The sequence below is a fragment of the Pan troglodytes genome, chromosome 3, assembly GCF_028858775.2.
Source record: "Pan troglodytes isolate AG18354 chromosome 3, NHGRI_mPanTro3-v2.0_pri, whole genome shotgun sequence".
NCBI classification, from domain to species: Eukaryota; Metazoa; Chordata; class Mammalia; order Primates; family Hominidae; genus Pan; species Pan troglodytes.
The window spans coordinates 153,816,994-153,837,817 of record NC_072401.2 but is presented as its reverse complement, the minus strand read 5'-3'; the positions used below and the strand labels follow the sequence as shown (position 1 = coordinate 153,837,817).

The 20,824-nt window shown below is 39.4% G+C and overlaps 1 long non-coding RNA gene across 1 annotated transcript in view; it reads left to right on the top strand.

Annotated features, from left to right (window-relative positions):
• Positions 1-20,824, top strand: part of LOC107974442 (uncharacterized) — a 35,102-nt gene that overhangs the window by 11,843 nt on the left and 2,435 nt on the right. Inside the window, exon 2 of the long non-coding RNA XR_001717232.3 lies at positions 2,936-20,374. This is a non-coding gene — a long non-coding RNA (uncharacterized LOC107974442). The remainder of the gene's footprint in view (positions 1-2,935; positions 20,375-20,824) is intronic.

The window sequence follows — 20,824 nt, the reverse complement described above, 5'->3', positions numbered from 1 at the left end:
CCATCCTGTTAGGTAACTATTTTTATCCTTACACTTTTTCTTTATGGCAATATCAGTACATATTTCTAATTCCCCTCTTTTCTTACACAAAAGATAGCATTCTATATATCCTATTATTTGTTTACTTCTCACTTTAGAAAACATCCTGGGACTTTTTCCATATTGGCATTCAGAGAACTTCTTCAGTTTTTCTTTGACTGCTGCATAGTATTTTGTTGTATGTTGCACCATAATTTATTTAAATAGCCCCCCATCAATGAATATTTGGGTTGCTTCCAGTCTTTTGCCATTACACTGCTGTAATAAATAACCTTGTGCCTATGTCAGGTATGCTGAGTGGATTCCCAGAAGCAGGAGTGCTGGGTAAATGGGTGAATGTTTCTGCAATTTTGGTAGCTATTGCCAGGTTCCCTATCATGAAGTAGTAGCATCATTTTGCATTCTCACCAACCATGTATGAGGATGTCTGTCCCCACAGTCTCACCAACAGAGGATGGTAGCAAACTTTTGGTTTTCTGCTAATCTGGGAGATGGGAAACTTTATTTTACTGTGACTTTTCATTTGCATCTATCTTATTGCCAGTGAGGTTGTGAACCTCCTCACATATTTAAAGACCATTTGCATTTGTCTTCAGTGTCATGTTCTTGGCTCATTCTTTCTATCGAATTTTTGGGATTTTTTTTCTATTTTTAGAAAATTTTTATAATGGAGATTAATGAACTGAAAATATGTTAACCCTTTTCTTTTGCCTTTTTTATGGTTTTGACATTATTTTAAAGAACTACAGTTCACCCTTAAACAACACAAGTTTGAACACGTGGATGCACTTTTACAAGGATTTTTTTTCCATAGCAGTTATACCGAGTATACCTGCCCCTCCTGCCTCCCCTTCCACCTCCTCTACCTCTTCTGTCTCTACCATTCTTGGGACAGCTAGACCACCTCCTCTTCTTCCTCCTCCTCCTCAGCCTGCTCAGTGTGAAGACAATAAGGATGAAAACCTTTATGATGATCCACTTACACTTGATGAAAAGTAAATATATTTTCCTTATGATTTTCCTATAGCACTTTCTTTTCTCTAGCTTGCTTTATTGTAAGCACACGGTATATAATACATATAAAAATTATGTTGTATGTGTTATATATAATACATAAAACATACAAATCAATCAAATGTTTATGTTACTGGGAAGGTTTCTGGTCAAAAGTAGGCTATTAGTACTTAAGTTTCGGGGAAGCCAAAAGTTATATGCAGATTTTTGACTACATGGGGTGTTGGTGTTCCCAACCCCTGCGTTGTTCAAGGGTCAACTGTGATAACTTACTAAAATGATTTATTCAATATGTTAACATTGACTTAATAAATATATTCATTTAATAAATGTATCGAATATATTTAAAATATATTCATTTAATAAATGTATCGAATATATTTAAAATATATTCATTTAATAAATGTATCGAATATATTTAAAATATATTCATTTAATAAATGTATCGAATATATTTAAAATATATTCATTTAATAAATGTATCAAATATATTTAAAATATATTCATTTAATAAATGTATCGAATATATTTAAAATATATTCATTTAATAAATATATGGAATATATTTAAAATATATTCAAAAAATATATTCAAGGGAATCCCACAATTTCAATATATTTAAAATCTATTCAATACATAAAAATATACATTTCATATACTAAAATTTAATAAATATATTGAATTCTATGCCAGCTATTGATGACAAAAATAAATAATTTAAGGGGGATTCTCTTGAAAAGTAACTAGTGCAGAAGATGAGCTCAAAATCTGATCTGGTGCAAGGAATGATAACAATATTTGACATTTGCCCTTTACGGTTTACAAGTTACTTTCACAATTATCATCTTTTTAGTAACTCGTAGATAACTTCTAAGGTTGTATTAGTTAAGCGTTTGTTTCACTGTGGTGAAGGAAAATTGAAAATAACATTGCCTTAAGCAAAACAAAATGTTTCTGTCCTATGCAAGTTTAGATGAGAGGTCTAGGGCTGGTATTGGGCTCCATGGTGCCAAATATGTAGGCTCTTTACGTAACCTCAACCTCATGGCCCAAAATAGTGACATCTATGGTCCAGAGAGCAGGATGGGAGAGCAGTAATGAATAAGACAGCAAATGCATATGCTTAGTGTCTCTTAAAGACAGTTCCAGCTGCTACAAGACCTTTCCATTTATACCAAGTTGGCCAGAGCTCAGTCACATGGCCACATCTATTTGCAAGGAAGGTTAGATTATTCCAGGTTGCCAGGTGCCAGCTAAAGATGGTTGACAAGGGAGCATTTATTACAAATGGAGAGGGGATACTGGGGTTCAACCAGAACTTTCTTCCAGAAAAATACATAGAAAAGGCATCATTATACTCATAATAAAAGGGGAGGAAGGGACAAGTATTTTCTTGTTAAAGACATTTAATTGAGCACATCTCCTTCCCACTGACACCTCACAAAAAGAATAGCAAAGGGGGAAAAGGCATGAACCCCTAACAGTAAAGAGCATGAAGAAGGGGATCCATCAGTGGATGAGTGGTTTTAGCAAATTTCTGACAACCAAAAAGTGCAAGTGAGAAATTTTGATGGGGTTGCAATAAAGGATGAAGTCAATCTGCCTTGCAGAATTTGGGAAAGGTTCTGGTCCTGAGTTGTCAGGCAAGGCAGAGGGGAGGACTGAGGACTGGAACTGAAAAGAGAGATTGATTAAAGGTTTGTATACAAAACAATTGCCCACCCTCCCCCCATACAGAATGCATGACAGCCAGGAAGTTACCACCATTTCTAAAAAGCTTCATTTTTCTCTAAAGAAATTATACAAATGGTCTGGAAAAAACTGGGACAGCTGGTATGACTATTGATATCACAAAAACAGTTCTTCTTATCCTTTCTTTTAGACATCTCCAGAGCAAGAGTCAGTTTCCTGCCTACCCATACTAGAGCAGAGTCTACCAGTCTACAAGTTCTATCCATGTATCCAGAACTCCTAATTCTTAACTCCTTATTCTTAAATATCAATAGACAATCAAAGTTTAAAAGCCTTGAAAACATCACCCTGAAGAAATAGAAATAATTCAAGAATAGAAGAGAAGTTAAAAATAAAATTCAACAATATCTTCAGAGTAAAGTGACCATGTAATTAATTTATTATCTAACCTGGAACAATTTTGAGAATGATATGGGGATCTATTAATAATTATGCCAGGACAGCAATATAAACCATGACTGTCCCCTACAAATCAAGATATATGATCACCCTACATCAGAAAGATTTAAAGGTATTGTATTCATAAATGAACACAGGATGCTAACAAAAAGAAACAGAAGAGGTGACATTGCAGCTGATATCACAGAAATGCAAAAGGAACATAAAAGATTACTATGAACAACTATACACCAACATATTGAATTACCTAGGAGAAATGGATAAATTCCTACAAATATATAACCTACCAAGACTGAGTCAAAAAGAAATAGAAAATTTGAAAAGACCAATAAAAAGTAAGGAGATTAAATCAGTAATAAAATTCTCCCATCAAAGAAAAGCCCAGGTTGGGCATGGGGCACACACCTGTAATCCAAGCTACTCAGGAGACTGAGGGAGGATAATCACTTGAGTCCAGAAATTCAAAAGCAACTCAGACATCATGGCAAGACCCAACCTCAAATTTTAAAAAAGGAAAAGAAAATGAGAGAAAAGCCCAAGACCTCATTGGCTTTACTGATTGGCTTTCCAAACATTTAGAGAACTAATAACAATCCTTCTCAAACTCTTCCAGAAAACTCGAAGAAGAGATAATACTTCCAACCTCATTTTATGAGGCCATCCTTATCCCAATACAAAAGCCAGACTAGGACATTACAAGAAAAGAAAATTACAGACCAATATTCCTGATGAGCACAGGTGCAAAAATCCTCAACAAAATACTAGCAAACAAAATTCAACAGCACATCAAAAAGATCATTCACCATAATCCAGTGGGATTTATTTCAAGGATGCAAGGATGGTTCAATATACACAAATCTATAAATGTGATATACCACATTAGCAAAATGAAGGATAAAAACTGTATGATCATCTCAATAGATGCAGAAAAAACATTTGACAAAATTAAACACCCATTCATAATAAAAAAAAAACTCAATAAATTAGGTATATAAGGAATGTACCTCAACACAATAAAAAGCCATATATGACAAACCCATAGCTAAAATGATACTTAATAATGAAAAGTTGAAATCTTTTATTCTAAGATTAGGAACCAGACATGGAGGCCCACTCTTGTCACTTCTATTCAACATAATGTTAAAAGTCCCAGCCAGAGCAATTTAGGCAAGAAAAAGAAAGGCATACAAATTGGAAAGGAAAAAATTAAATTGTCCCTGTTTTCAGAAGGCATGATCTTATATATACAAAACCCTAAAGACTCTGCAAAAACCCTGTTAGAAATGAATTCAAAGTTGCAGGATACAAGATCAACATAAAATCAGTAGTATTTTATACACTAACAACAAATTATCCAAAAGAGAAATCAAGAAAAGAATCCCATTTACAATTGCTACAAAAAACAAATGTAGAAATAAACTTGACCAAGGAAGTAAAAGACCTGTACACTAAAGACTAGAAAATTGATGAAAGAAATTAAAGAAGACACAAATAAATGGCAAGATATCCTATGTTCATCAATTGGAATAATTAATATTGTTAAAATGTCCATAATACCCAAAGTGATCTACAAATTCAATGTAATCCCTATCAAAATTCCAATGACTTTTTTCACAGAAATGAGTAAAAATTCTAAAGTCCTATGACCCCCAAATAGCCAAAGCAATCTTGAGCAAAAAGAACAAAGCTGGAAATAACACACTACCTGACTTCAAAATATATTACAAAGCTATAGTAACCAAAACTGTTTGGTACTAGCAAAAAGCAGACACATAGAGCAATTGAACGGAATAGAGAGCCTAGAAATAAATCTACACATTTGCAGTCAATTGATTTTCAACAAAAGTACCAAGAATACACAATAGGGTAAGGATAGTCTCTTCGAAAAATAGTGTTCGGACAATTGGATATTCTCATGCAGAGGAATAAGATTAGAGTTTTATTCACACCATATACAAAAACCAACTCAAAATGTATTAAAGGCTTAAATGTATGACCTGAAACTATAAAATCTTAGGAAAAAAATATAGGATAAAAGCTTCATGACATAAATATTATCCCAAAAGCAAAGGCAACAAAACTGAAAATAGACAAATAAGATTACATCAAACTAAAAAGCTTCTGCACAGCCAAGTAAACAATCAACAGAGTGAAGAGACAATCTATGGATTGGGAGAAAATATTTACAAATCATACACCTGATAATGAGTTAATATCCAAAATATACAAAGAACTAAAATAATTCAATAACAAGAAAGCAAATAACTTGATTTTTTAAAAATGGACTTGCACAGACATTTCTCAGAAGAATAGATACAAATGGCCAACAGGTATATGAAAAAATGCTCAACATTACTAATCATCAGGTAAATGCAAATTAAAACCACAATGAGATACCACTTCACACCTGTTAAAATGGCCATTATCAAAAACACAAAAGATGGCCAGGCACAGTGGCTCATGCCTGTAATCCCAGCACTTTGGGAGGACGAGACAGATGGATCACCTGAGGCCAGGAGTTCAAGACCAGCCTGGCCAATGTGGTAAAACCCTGTCTCTATGAAAAATACAAAAACTAGCCGGATGTGGTGGTGGGTGCCTGTAATCCCAGCTGCTCAGGAGGCTGAGGCAGAAGAATCACCTGAATCTGGGAGATGGAGTTTGCAGTGAGCCGAGGTTGTGCCATGCACTCCAGCCTGGGTGACAGGGTGAGACTCCATCTCAAAACAAACAAACAAACAAAACAAACAAACAAAAACCCACAAAAGGTAAGTGCTGGCAAGGGTGTGGAGAAAAAAGGATCCCTTGCACACTGTTGGTGGGAATGTAAATTAGTACAACCACTACAGAAAACAGTATGGAGGTTCTTCAAAACATTAAAAATAGAACTACCATATGATCCAACAATCTCACTACTGGGTATACATCCAAAGGAAATTAAATGAGTACGTCAAAGAGATATCTACACTCCCATATACATTGCAGCATTATTCACAATAGCCAAAGGAGTTCAAGACCAGCCTGGCCAAGCCAAAATCCGGAATCAACCTGAAATACTATACAGCCTTAAAGAAGGAGGAAATCCTGTCATTTGCAACAACATGGGTAAACCTGGAGGACATTATGTTAAGTGAAATAAGTCAGATACAGGAAAATAAATACTGCATGATCTCACATGTGGAACCTAAAAACGTTGAACTGGTAGAAGTAAAGAGTGGAATGGTGGTTACCAGGGGCTGGGGAGGTGGGGATAGGGGGTGGTGGGGAGATATTATTGAAAGGATACAAAATATCAATTAGATAGGAGGAATAAGTAAAAGAGATTCATTGTACAACATGGTGACTATAGTTAGTAACAGTGTGTTGTATTCTTGAAAATCCCTAAGAGAATACATTTTAAATGTTCTCACCACAAGAAATAAGTATGTGAGGTAATGCATACATTAATTAACTGGATTTAGCCATTCCACAATGTATACCTATTTCAAAACATGTTATACACAATAAATACATATATTTTTACTTGTCATTAAAAAATTAATTAATTAGTAAGGTGAAAAAGACAACTACATAAAAAACATGTATATAATATTGTCTTATTTCCAATCGCAAGGCAAGTGAAAATTTTCAACAGAGGAAAAATGACCAGCTAGAGTTTTCATATCTGAAAATGGTGATAATAATCATTTAGGTTTGTTGTGAGAAATAAACTAGTTTATGTAAGTAAAACACATAAAATCGTCCCTGGCACACAGAAATAAATGTTATCTATTAAGTTTATTATGACTAACAGCAAGACACATCAGACCAAAAGATATTTCTATAATGTGTGCCCTGTTCTCCCCAAATTTCATTAGGATTTTAAAAAGCCTCACACACTACATTTTCATCTGTTTTGTTTCTTGGAGACTTGATGTGTGATTATCTGATTTTGTCTTTTCTACATTTTCTGACTATACTGTTTATATTCCTGTTCCATTTCAGTTTTATGTTGCTGATGTTTTAGTTTATATCTGCCTGTTAGTGCAGGCAAATTTTTAGGTATCATGTTCTCCTCTTAGAGGTAAAAATAAAAAGAATGCTATCCACCAGAAAAAAATCAAAATAATTAGTAATTTTTCTTATTGCGATTAACAGGTTTATAGTTATTTGCCTTAGCATTTATGCCTAAGAGAAGGACCATTTATGATATTTTAACACTCATCTGGTACAGCATCACCAACCAACCAGAGCAGACAGAACTGCACAGAATGGGCACTGGCCTTAAATCCCAGTAAGCCTCTCTCTGTCTTGTTTCTCAGCTGAAGATCAGTCCTGACAAAAAGAATTTGAGAAGAGAAAAATGGACTTTTCTTTCTTCTTAGGGGTTTTAGATAGACTTTCTTTTCCCCTACCCAGAATAACTCCATTGTCAATTATTTCTTCCGAAATAGTCATAGGAATTGGAAATCATTAATAATGAAGTAGTGATTGCCATTTCTAAATTTTCAGATATTCTACCTTCTGGTATTATTTAGTTCCCTGCCACATTTCCATGGAAGTGAGAGATAATCAAGCCAGTGGCACGCATATTGGCTCAGAGAGGGACAGAAAAAATAAAATAAAATAAAATAATCAGAAAGCAGGATTCTCAGAAATTAAAAAAATATGATTGCAAAGTTTATATAAATAATGGAATAAAAAGCTGAGGAAAATCTTCCAGAACATAGAGGAAAAAGAGAAAAAATGTCAAAATTATTAAGAAAACAGGCACAAAAGACCAATCTTGGCACTGACTTTGAGGAACTGGCATCTGACTTTTGGGAGTACAAAACAGAGAACAATGAAAACCAAAGGGAATGTAATCAAGGAAATAATAGAAGAAAAGTCTCAGAACTTTCAAAATACAAGGGCTGCCAAATTCCCAGCAAGAAAAAAAAAGAAACAGTTCTTGTGCTAAGACACCCTCACTGTGGAATTTCAGAACACCAGCAATCAGAAGATTCTAAGAGGTTCTAAAGAGAAAAAAGTAAGTCCTCTGCAAAGGAAAGAGAATCGGAGTGATATCAGATTTCTAATTCACAATGCACAGGTGCCAAAATGCAGTACAATGAAGTCTTTAAAAAAAAGTTTTTAAAGCAAATTATTTTAAACTAGAATTCTATATCAAACTAAACAACAATTTAAGTGTGAGTGCACAATAAAGACAGTTTCAGATAGTCAAGAATGAAGTTTGCCCCTATATACCCTTTCTAAGGAAGTTACTCGAATGGATCAACCCCAGAAAAACTAAGGCAAAATCCCAGACAATGGAAGATTTAAAAATAAAAATAAAAGAAATAATATAATTCATCCCGGAAATTCCTGGTTGCCTGTTGTCAGTTGACCTAGCAAGCAATTAGTCTGAATTAAAACAGAATGTCAGTGGAATCCAAGAAGAATGAAATGAATTCCCAGGGCTACAAAGAATGAGTCAAAGCTGAATGTGATAATGAAATAGATGTCTCTTCTATCAATAAAAACAACAACAAAACAATCAGAAATTTCAGGAAAAACAAAAAAGTGTACAAATAAGTCAGTCCAAATAGAAACTAAACTAAAATGTGGCATTTTTCTGAGCAATGGACGAGTAGGGGAAAGAAGACTATTTGTTCCTGATGCTAGAAACATTTTGCACTGGGGTCATAACATTGGAACTATGGAGAAGAAATGTAATCACGGCACATTGCTTAGCTCTGTAATTAACAATATTTACAAAGTCATAACGTAACCACTGTTTTCTGGTTTTCAATTTTTAGAATCAACCTATAAACAAAGCAGGGGAAACTTAATTGTGGTTACAGAGTATCTAGAATTTGGGAGGTAGGAGAGTAGAGAGGTAGAGGAAAAACACATTATGCTTCTATCTTCATCTTACAAAATGAGGAACCAAAGGTATCATTGACTGTTGATGAAACAACAATTAGAGGTTTGTCTACAGTTACAACTGTAACTCAGAAACTAAAATAGCTAGAATTTTCAAAACTTGCAAGGGAGTGGGGGACATGAATTAAAACTTTATCTACCCTAGAAGGAATTGGGTAGATAATGTCTACAGAGGTTGTTGATCAAGACATAGCCAATATAAACATACCATTTGGAGATGGAGTAAGAAACCACAAGTGCTAAAAACAGAAACGGTTTAAAGGCTGCCTTCTGTGGGAAGCAAAATAAGAATGGGGAGACGAGGAGCAAGGAGACTGTTTCTTTACATTACGAAACTTCTGGATGATTTGACATTTTAATCAGGTGCATGAAGCATTCTGATAAAACTTAAATTTAAGTCTTAGAAACCCATTTCACAGCCATGTAAATAGAAAAGTTGGTCACAAAATAAATGACATATTCATAATAAAGTGAGAGAAAGTAGGGGCTCAGATAGGTGAGGTGAATCATCCCAGCTCACACTGGCCTGAGGCTGGTAAGGGGCAGACTTGGAATTTGAACCCAGTTCTTCCAAGACTGAGTGCAGTGCCTGATTCACAGAGCCTTGGAAAGGGTCAAGGAGATCCAAGTGAGAAAGTGTGTTGTGAGCTGTGGAGCACAGTGCAAAGGTTGTGCACTATTTCAATTATTCCATCTGCCTGTACTCACCAGTTACCTACAAGTACTTAGTCTCTTCACTCCGGTTTGAGATTTTGATGGGATCTGTTGTCAGTTGACCTAGCAAGCAGTCAGTCTGAATTAAAACAGAATATCAATGGAATCCAAGAAGAATGGAATGAATTCCCAGAAGTATGAAAAATGAGTAAAAGCTGAATGTAATAATGAAGGTATTTGTCTCTTCCATCAACAAAAACAACAATGAAGCAATCAGAAACTCCAGGAAAAACAAAAATATATATATACAAATAAGTCATACCCTAAATAGAAACTAAACTAAAATGTGGCATTTTTCTGAGCAAACATAAATAGCCCACGTGACTGGCAAATGTGCCCTTTACATGTTTGAAATGTCCTAGGGGATGGTCTGTAAAAAATGCATTGTAGCCGGGCACGGTGGCTCACGCCTGTAATCCCAACACTGGGAGGCCGAGGCAGGTGGGTCACGAGGTTAGGAGATCGAGACCATCCTGGCTAACATGGTGAAGCCCCATCTCTACTAAAAATAAAAAAAATGAGCTGGGCGTTGTGGCAGGCACCTGTAGTCCCAGCTACTCAGGAGTCTGAGGCAGGAGAATAGCCTGAACCCCGGAGGTGGAGCTTGCAGTGAGCTGAGATCGCACCACTGCACGCCAGCCTGGGCGACAAAGCGAGATTCCATCTCAAAAACAGAAAAAAAAATTCATTGTAAATGCAACAGCATTTATAATTAGTATGAGGCATCTCCTGTGAAAAGGAAAGAAGTCAAACCTTCTGCAAAGTGAACAGTCTTTTTGCAATAGAAGCACTCAGCTCCAGTGTATCCAGGTGCACACGTGCTTCCACCATGTTTTCTGAAGCATCTCGTTCACCCTCCGATGGGCAAATGAAATGGACCAGTGCTGTCTCAAAGCCTCCCTCCTGCCTTCTCCTTGACTTGTCTGGCTTACCCTCCTTTGCTTCGCTACCTTAAGACTTCAGCTGCTGGTATTTTGGGGGCTGATTTCTGTCCACTTGCCTAGGTTAGTGATCTAGTCCCAGTACCTTTCCAGAACCATTCACTCCTCAACAGTGATGTGTGCCCACTGAGCTAACCACTGCAGCTCTATGACAAAGACACCATCTCTCTGCCCTCCAGGGATTTAGAGTGGAAGGGAGGTATTGCCAACAGTGCAAGGACCTTCCTTTTCTACACATCTGCTCCAGGTAGGGGACTGAACTGCCCCAACTTCAGTCCTGGGCCTCACAGACTCAACCTCCTTTTTCCCTCCTCCTCCTGGAAGGAACTGGCAGAGGAAAGCCGACTTTGAGTTTCTCATCTGCCCTTAGGTGTTTTGCCTATTAAAGGTGATAGTTCTCATCGTGGACCCAGCTTCTTATCGGAATTCATGGATCCCTGGTTATGCACGAAGGATTAGAATATTGCAAACTTCTACTTCCAAGGAGGGGCTTGACAGAAAGCCTCAAATACTATAATCTGGAAACATAAATCAAATACGTACAGCCATTTACGTAGCTAGGAGGCCATTAGGGAAGAAACACATATTTTCCTCTGGGATGTAACATGCAATCACCTAGGTGAGTACTGAGAGATAAAATACAGACTGACAATGTTTAAGTTCAGAGGTACAGGGTACAGAGGCAAAGAGGTCCTTGCTGCCTCCTCTTCCTAACTATTGACAGAGCTTGATGTAGTTTTGAATGTTGGGCTTGATTTAGATCAAATCAGCCTGGAGGTAAGCAAACTTTGCCCACTGGTGGGGAGTTAGACTGAACTGGTCAGACCACTTATCTGCAGTCATAAGTGGTTGGGTATGTTGGCGACTGTGGTGGAAAAGGCTGTCCCAGCCTTCACTTGGTGTTGATGTGAGTCCTGAGCAGGGAATCAGTTTTCTTTAAGATCTCCCTTGAGAAGCCCTGCAAGTTGCCACGAGAGCCAGTGGAAAATGAGGAATATTCTGGTTAAGGGTCACCAGTCCTGCAGGAGGCTATAGAGTTTGCAGGATACTGGGTGCCCATGTGTGCAAAGCATCTACAATTCTAGACTGAATAATGAACTCATGCATATACAAACTATCATTTTCCACATGTATATATAGATGCTGTTATGATTACTAATACACAAATAATGTTAAAGCATTACTCAATTGACAGTAACACTTTATGTGGTTTCTAAAAGAACATTAAAAATACAGCCATATGTATGCCTGCAGTCCCACCTACTTGGGAGGCTGAGGCAGAAGAATCACTTCAGCCCAGGATTTCAAGGCTGCAATGAGTTACATTCATGCCACTGCACTCCAGCCTGGGTGACAGAGTGAGACCCTATCATTTAAAAAAGAAAAAGAAAGAAAGAAAATCAAACAAACAAACATAAAAGAGCCCTAAGTCTTTTCTTTGCTCCCTCAGCTCCTAATCAGGCTTCCATAGATCCCTGCTTCCCTTCAGAGTACTTAACACAATTTATGATTGTATTTCTATGTGCATGACTGTTTGTTTCATGTTTGTCTCTCCCACTAGACTATAACCTTCATGAGGGCAAGAACTGCTTCTGTTTTTCTCATAAATTATATACCCAACCTTTAGACACATGACTCATACATAGTCAGTGCTCAGTAAATATTTGTTAAGCAAATGAATGAGGTGGTGAGATTGAGGGAGGGTGTCCAAGAAGTTTTTTGATAGTTAAAAAGTTTGAGGCAATACTATTTTATAAATATAACTGAGATCCAGAAAAGCCAAGAGACTAACCAAAGAGACATGTTGGTTCATTACAAATATGGGAGCAATCCCAGCTCAGTGTTCTTTTCAACATTATTGTCAATGTCTAATAACATTTTTTTTGAGCCTATACATATGTAACGTGGTGCTAGGGTAAGATGGTGAAACCCTGTCTCTACTAAAAATACAAAAAAAATTAGCTGGGCGTGGTGATGCGCGCCTGTAGTCCCAGCTACTCTGGAGGCTGAGGCAGGAGAATCACTTGAAGCCGGGAGGTGGAGGTTGCAGGGAGCCAAGATTGCGCCACTGCACTCCAGCCTGGGTGATAGAGTGAGACTCTATCTCAAAAAAAAAAAAAAAAAAAAAACAGTGAGTGTCTGGTGGCTATATTATGCAGCATCTTGTATATTGATTGACACTTTCTTTGAATGATTTACTATAAACTATATACTTAGCTCTCTGGGGTGTATAATGGTGTCAATTGCAAACAACAGGTTACTAAAAAGAGGAAAATCTATTTTCTGCAGCCCTCTCCCCACTCCATATGCCTCTAGTCCCTTCCTGAACCTTAAGTTAGACAGTGCTATGTATGAAATGCCAGTCACTGGGGAGAACAGTTCTAGGTGCTGTGGGGGAAATACACAGGACTTAACAGGCACAGTATCCACTTTAGAGGCAAAACCAAGGAAGTCTACATTTATTTTCCTCTGTAGCTAGAATTCTTTCTCTCCAATGATCTGTTTTAGGCATTTGGCAGCTGCAGAGTTGACCTGCAAATAAATTCAACTACATTCACAGTTCCTAAAAATGACTGTGACCAGTTTACTCACATAGGTGAGAAGAAAATATTTTCAGAGAGAGCAAAGGTATGTAGCAAAAAGCTGCATAAAATAAGGAGAAAAGGCTTGAGATTGTATATATCCAACCCCAATTCTTGGCTATTACGAAGCTACAGTCACTGGGTTAGGAAGGAAAATCTCAACACGCAGCCTCCATGGGACCCTGCCAGCAGCCTGTGGGGCACGGCCCTGCCCTTCTCCAGTGATTGCCCATTGCCATTGCTTGACAAGGAATATTTAAAAACTCTAATGCTACTCTCAATCAACTGGGACTTTCGGTGCTGGAGGTCCCAGCTGGAAAATAGGGTGACCATATTTCAACCAGAAAAAAACATGTTTTAAATAAAATTTCCTCTCCCTTTGTTTGTTAACAGCAGCAGGACCCCTAAAAGGGCTTTTCTCAGGTCACTTAGTTTAGCATACTTGGAGAAAGCCTCGGGAAAGGGAGTGGTATCAGTAATTGGGCTGTTTGTGAGGGTGAAGGTCTTGCTTACCTGGCTATGGGCTGCAATAATTCATCTTTCTGAAAGGGCATTCAGCCTTATCTCCCTCTGCTCTGTGCCAGAAGCTGTACTGGTCATTTTACCTGTGACAACCCATTTATTCTACCCAGCCATCCAGTGAGAGGCTTACCATTCTTTTCGTCTTGCAGATTTAAGAATAAACAGGTTCAAAAATGCTAAAGTTCCTCACCCAAGGTCACACAGCTAGTACAGAGTGGAGGCAAGACTTGAAGCCATAATCTTATCCAGTATTACAAAGCTAAGGTCTACTCACAGGCAAGAATTGTGTGTACATCTAGAGAGAAGCCCTTCTATCCACCATGACAAGGTAGCACTGTAACAGATGTTGGGGGGCACATGAGCTTCTCACTGAGGAGCCCAGGGGGTTCTCTTCCAGGCAGAGCCCTGCCTTGGTTCTTCTGCAGGAGAAAGCAGATCCGTGACAGACACACAAGGTCCACTCTTCAGACCTTTCTGTGGAGCTGCAATATGTTCTGTTGCATGTTTCCCGAATTATTTGTAACAGGCAGCTGCAGTAGGTCAGAATCTCAGAGGTGTTTCTGAGATTCCAGACAGGGTGGGGGCTGCCACCCTGCTCTCTGGATGGGAATAATACAATTTACAAATGTGGAGCATCTGGGGAATTTAGGAGCTAAAAAGAGGAGCTTCTGGAGGGAAGTGGCTAAGATTCTTGGGCCTTCATGGTGTCAGGGAACAGTTTCAAGGATGTTTTACTTTTGCCATTGAGCTAATAATAAAGCAGCCATCTATTGACAGTTATTGTAGGCTCCAGGTACTGTGCGAAGGACCCTTGACGGGTATTAAACTCATACATTCCATCAGTTCCAGTGGCATTTAATCATGAGCCATTTAATCATGGCTCAACCATGCTGAGAGCTAGGGATCAGCAGCCACATTTTACAGATGAGGAAATGGAGGCTCCAGGATAATAACTTGCCCAAGTTTTCATAGCTTTAAGACCAAGTGAGGATTCAGACCCAGGCTATTTGAAGCAAACTTCATGTTTTTAACAACAACAATATGCTGCCTCTAATGAATTTATTCAGACGCTAATAAATATAGTAGAGAGGCTTTTCTCCACCCTATACCCTACCCACCAAATGTTTGGCCAATTAAAATAGTTGAGTTCACTTATAAGGGGAACGGGAAAACAGCATTTGGGCTTGTCCCAGTTACATGAATTAATTCTGTCTTGGGGTTCTGATGGCGGCATAAACCAAAGAGCCCAGAATCCCATGATGAAATTATATCGTTAAAGCCCTTGGCAGCTTAGCTATTATTTTATGTAAAATATATGCATAGCTTCTGAGAATCCCTTTCCACCAGCAAACAGAATGAAAAAAATATATATATATATACATTACTAATGACAGGATTCTCGGCTATCATGCCGTTATTTACGTGACATTATTGATGGGAATGTTGCTTGTTTGGAATCTGGAAGGTAAACAGAGTTTCAAATTTCAATCCTCTATTGTGGAAAATAATAACCTTGGTGCATGGCCATGCAAATTAAGGAACTCTGAAACCTCAAGCCTCCAATCACAGCACTCCAGACACCAACATTCCAAACACGTCTGTCTCTCCAAAGAGAGCCAGGTTCATGCCACAGAATCTTTCCAGAGCCAGCATCAAAGGCTGTGTGAGGCTCAGTATTTGGGACCTCTCCTTGCAGCCGCAGTCCCAACGTGGGGTGAGGTCAGCGAGGGCAAATAACTAAATAGTTTTCTCCAAAACGCCATAGTTGGAATTCCCTCTCCTGGCCCGGGCTCCTTGCGTCCCCTCCCCGGCTGCCACACATTTCCTAGCGTCGCGGAGTCCTCTGGGCCCAGCGCCTGGCCGGCCTCACCCGACCCACCTGCTGCTCACGGCGTTGCCCAGCCCAGGCATTAAAGAACTTTCCTGCCGCAGAGAACCGAGCCCGAGACACGCCCTGGCTATCTATAGAAAATCCCTTTGGGGGTTCTGCTGACAAGTCACTTGAGATCCCTCCTTGGGCCTCATTATGTCACAGGAACCCTGGCTGGAATGCGGAGGATTAAATTCCTAACCCCTCCCTGTCGGCTGGGCCCGGAGGGAGGGAAGCCGGGAGCTCAGCGCCCACCTGGGCTCTCAGGCGCCCCCTATTGAACGTTCCTGTCCCTCTGGCCCCGACGGCTGCAGCGGCTCCGCGCGGGAGTCCAAGCCTGCTAAAGCCCCGGGGCTGCAGGCAGCAGGGAGGACCGAGGTCCCAAGGCCCTGTGCATTCTTACAGCATCCTGGGGACACGGAAGGGAGAGTGAGAACACAGACTTGATCCTCAGGCCGGCTCTAAATCCAGCTCCCCACGTGGATTTGGGCAAGTCGCTAATCCCTCTGGGCCGTGGTTTCCTCTCCCTAAGAGCACCTGATACATAAAATCATGAACTTTACTGCTAGAGGGGGAAGCCAGGGAGCGGAAGCTACGGAGGTTGTTGAGTTCTCAGCAGGTGCTGATGCATGGGGGGGTCACAGTCCCATGCTCCCTGAATGAGGACAGTAAAGAGCAGAGAAACACTTCAGATGCGGGCTAATTCTTTGTAAAAGGCCAGGTTACTTAAACCTAACTACCCTCTGTGTCCTTCATCCCTAATATAGGAGTACTAATGCTACCTACCACATAGGTTTGTTGTGACAAAAATGCATAAAGGACTTAATGACACATGAAAGGGTTAATGCACATAGGGGAATTCAAATGGTGCCTGTAAGCCACCTATTATTTTATTATTATCATTATTATTATTATATTACAAAAGAGTCACCTACTACCGTTCTTATTATAAGCCCTAAAGCTTTTGTAAACACAATGCTTTGAAAAGACCATTAATGTTGGTAGCATTTATTGCACGTTTATTACATGCTAGTCATTTTGCTGAGCACTTTTAGAAATCTATTTTATTTCTAAAACAGCCCTGTGCAGTAAGCACTATCACTTCCATCTTTTAGCAGGTGAAGAACCTGAGCTTTTCGTGAGCTGCCCCTGGTCAAAGAGCTGTAAGTGACTGGGCCAGCCACGGTCATTCCCCTTCCATCATGGGGTGCTGGTTCGGGCTGGATTCCACTCTTGCTCTTTGAACTTGCACACGTCCTTGACCTGTCTGTGTCTCATGTGGAGATAAAGGGCAGGTATTATTTTCTTCATGCTATTGTCGTGAAGAAAGTGCTGTGTAAACTGTGACGTTCCCCCCAGAAATGGGAGGACTTTGATCACTACACAGGAAGACAAGTCAAAGGAGAGAATAGAAAGTCACAGTCCCGGGGAGCCTGTGTCTTCCTGGAATTGTCTTGGTCCTCAGAGAAGTAGAAGGAACTAACTACAGGGACATAGGACACATTTGATCTGAGCCAAGAGCCCAGGGAGGCTCTTGTAGACCTGGGGAGGCCACTTGTGCTCTGAAAACTTGCAGGTTCAGAACCCGTCAGATCTCCTTGAGTCTTTCAATGACACACACATAGACACACACAGACACACACACACACACACTGATGCTGTCAGTAATAATGCATCACTGGACTTCCACCTTAGCAGAGTAAGTGAAACATGTAAACAAATAATAAATTATGTCTGAGCCAATGGGGCGTAGAAGCAGTAACTATAAAATACTGCCCAGGGGGGAGAAAGTGTACTGAGACTGTGATAGAACACCCCAAAGTCATTGCCAACAGCATTATTTCATGACCTGAGTAAGCTGGCAGAGTTGTTACTTCTTGAAAGGAGACTTTGTCTTTTTCCTTTTTCTTAGACATCTGATTTTTATTCTCCTTTAAACAATGCAAATCTTTCCTTCTGAAGGGATCTTGGAAAGCAGATTCCTTCCATTGCTTTAAAGGGAATTCAAGTTGGACAGAGTGAAGGCATTCTGGTGGCAGGGCTGTAAGCAGTGCTGATTTGTCAAGGCAGGCTGTCACACATCATTTCTCTGCAGGCTTGGAGATGCAGCGCAGACCTTGGTTCCTGGATGGAAGAGACACTTCTCATGGTCAAGCCTCCCCGGGCCCCAGGTTGAGAGGTGATGCTGCATAGGGGACGAGAGCAAAGGTCCCCAAAGTGGGGTATCCTCAAGGGCACCACCTCCGAACAACCCACGGGAAGAAAGAAGAGGAAAGAAGGAATTGGAAGGGGAGGGGAGGGGAAGGAAAGGGTGAGGAAGAAAGGAAGAAAGGAAAGGAAGAAGGAGGAAGGGAAGGAGGAAGAAAGGAAAGATTAAAACTCTTTATATTTACTGTAATATCATCATTACAAAACCATTTTTTTGTTAAAAGTTTAAATATATATAAAAGTAGAATCATATAATGAACCTCCCATATACCCATGTTCCCACCATTCAACTTCAAAAATTACCAACTCCAAGGCCAGTCTTATTTCCCCTATTTACCCACCTACTTGTCCCCCCTGCTCCTTTATTTTGTTATCTAAGACAGCAAACACTAACTCATTACATCTGTAAATATTTCAATATATGGGCCTAAAAAACATGCCCTCTCTTTCTAAAACTTGAACCACAACATCATTATAGTCCAAAAACATCAATAATTAGCCCACAATATAACTGAATATCCAATCAGTGCTCATATTTCCTTGATTTTCCTAAAATTTTTTTTTACAGTTTGAGTTGGGATCCAAACAAAGTCCACACATTGTGATACATAAATATGTCCCTCAGGTCTCTTTTAATCTATTGCTCCCTCTCTCAATCTCTCATTCTCTATTTTTGCAAATTTTTTTTTTTGGTTGAAAAACTTGGGTTGCTTTTCTTGGTTAATCTACAGGCTAGATTCTGCTGATTATGTTCCCATGGTATCATTTATCATGTGCCTCCATCCCCTGTACTTTCTGTAAATGGGAAATCAAGAGGCTCCATCAGGTTCATATTAAATCTTTCTGACAAGAACATTTTGCAATTGGTGTTATGGACATCTGTTGGGAGAACATAATGTCTGCTTGTCTCTTTTTTTGTGATAGCAATCATTATCAAATACCTTGTTCACTAGCACTTACAAAGTGTGGTGTCCTATGGTATCCTCATTCTATCTATGTGTCTTCACTTATTAGTTGGAATACTTCTTTAAGAGAATCTTCTCATCGTCTATTTGCTAATCCAGGGACACAATTCTTACAGGAAGGGCAGAACAAATGCTTCTTTTTCTTTACCAGTTTTCAAAGTAATTAGTTGGTCATCTAGTATTCTCTAAAAGTGATCACCAAGGTATCTTTTTAGTATCATAATAAGCATATAAATTTGAAAAAAATACACACACACACACACACCCCTAAAATGTGGTTTAATCAATCGCAGTTTGCTCAAAATGTCCCATGTTTAGCCAATGGAAACCTCTTCAGGTTGGTTCCCACATCCTTTTGACAGGACCCAATAATAATTGATAGATTCCTGGCTTTCTGTATGACAAAATGTTCCAGGTGCACTTCCCAGACTAAAAATTAGACACTTCTCCCAAGACCTAGTTTCTTTTAGTGAGAGACCACAATCTATATTTAGGGTATTATCCTTTAATTTCTATTTTTTGTAGTTTATGTTTTATAATGCATGTAATATATTAATAATATGGTAAATACATATAAGTTAGAAATGGCAAACAAAGACATATATTTTCTGAAAGGGATGCCCGATACAGAAAGTTTAGAGGCTACTTATTTAGTGCATAGGGCTTGGAAGCGTGCTAGAATTATGATCCTGGGCCCTCTTTCTTTCAAGCTGTTTGGTCTTGGTCAGGTTCTTTTTTTTCTCTCTGACCTTCAGTTTCTTCAAGTATACAATTAACGTAGTAATAGCTACTTCATGGAATGTTGTGATGACCAGATAAGATAGATGGATGATTGATAGATAATTGTAACTAGATAAATAGATGACAGATAGATATATACATAGATACATAGATATATACACAGACAGATGGACACATAGATACATACACATCCCGGCCTCACTCAGTAAATGGGAGCGACTCGTAATATATCAACAATGTTGACAGAGCCCTTCTCATACAGAAAGTTCTGTGCCTGCCCTCGAGGAGCTTGCAAACCAGAGGAATAGAGAAGCATCATGCACAGAAAACACAGGTAGCCTCTGTCTTTCCAAGGTCCTAATGAGCAATATGCCAGGCCAGTCTTTTGAAATTCAGAGGAGAGTGCTCTCTGGAACCTCGAGAGTTCTGGAAGTCTTTGTGAGGATGATGGGACTTTAGCTTGCCCTGAAGTCTGGCCTGGGGAGGTAGGAGTGGGATAGGGCATGCAGGGAGGGGATTTTAGGGTGGGGGAGACGGCCAGATCCTGGAAAAAGAGGAGGCAACAAAGCAGCAGTAAAAAGAGAAGCTACTGCCGAAAACAGTTCCAGGAAAGGAAAGAAGGATTGCTCCGCAGTGTCCAGCCCTCCACAGAGGCAAACAGAGGAAGACAGAGAACAGGCCCCTGATGATTTTAAGAGGACCAATTTTGTCTCAGTAGTAAAGGTAAGATGGACTGTAGCTGGTGGGTGGGGGCGGTGGGGAAGTGAAAGGGCTCTTCGTGGTTGGTTTGTAAAAGAGCAAAGCAACCAAGGCACTGGAAACCTGCAGTGTGACCCAAAAACACACAGGCTACCCGAGCGGGTGGCAGGCATCTCTCCACCAGGAGGGAGACGCTGGAGGAAAATAGAGACTTTTAAAATGGCTTTGATGACCCAAACCCCAGGAACTGTGAAGACTAGGTTGGCAGCAATAAAGCAAACACTAGGAATAAATGAAACAGTGCTTGCCTCTAAAAACCCTGGGGAGACCCTGGCTCCTGTTTTGAGCTGGGCTGTGTCAGGAGCTCACATGTTCAGAAGCTGATTATGTGCTAGGCACTGTGTTGAGCCTTTAAAATACATACTTGCATTTAGTCCTCACAGTCAGCCTCGAAGGTAGAGAAAGTGTTCCCAT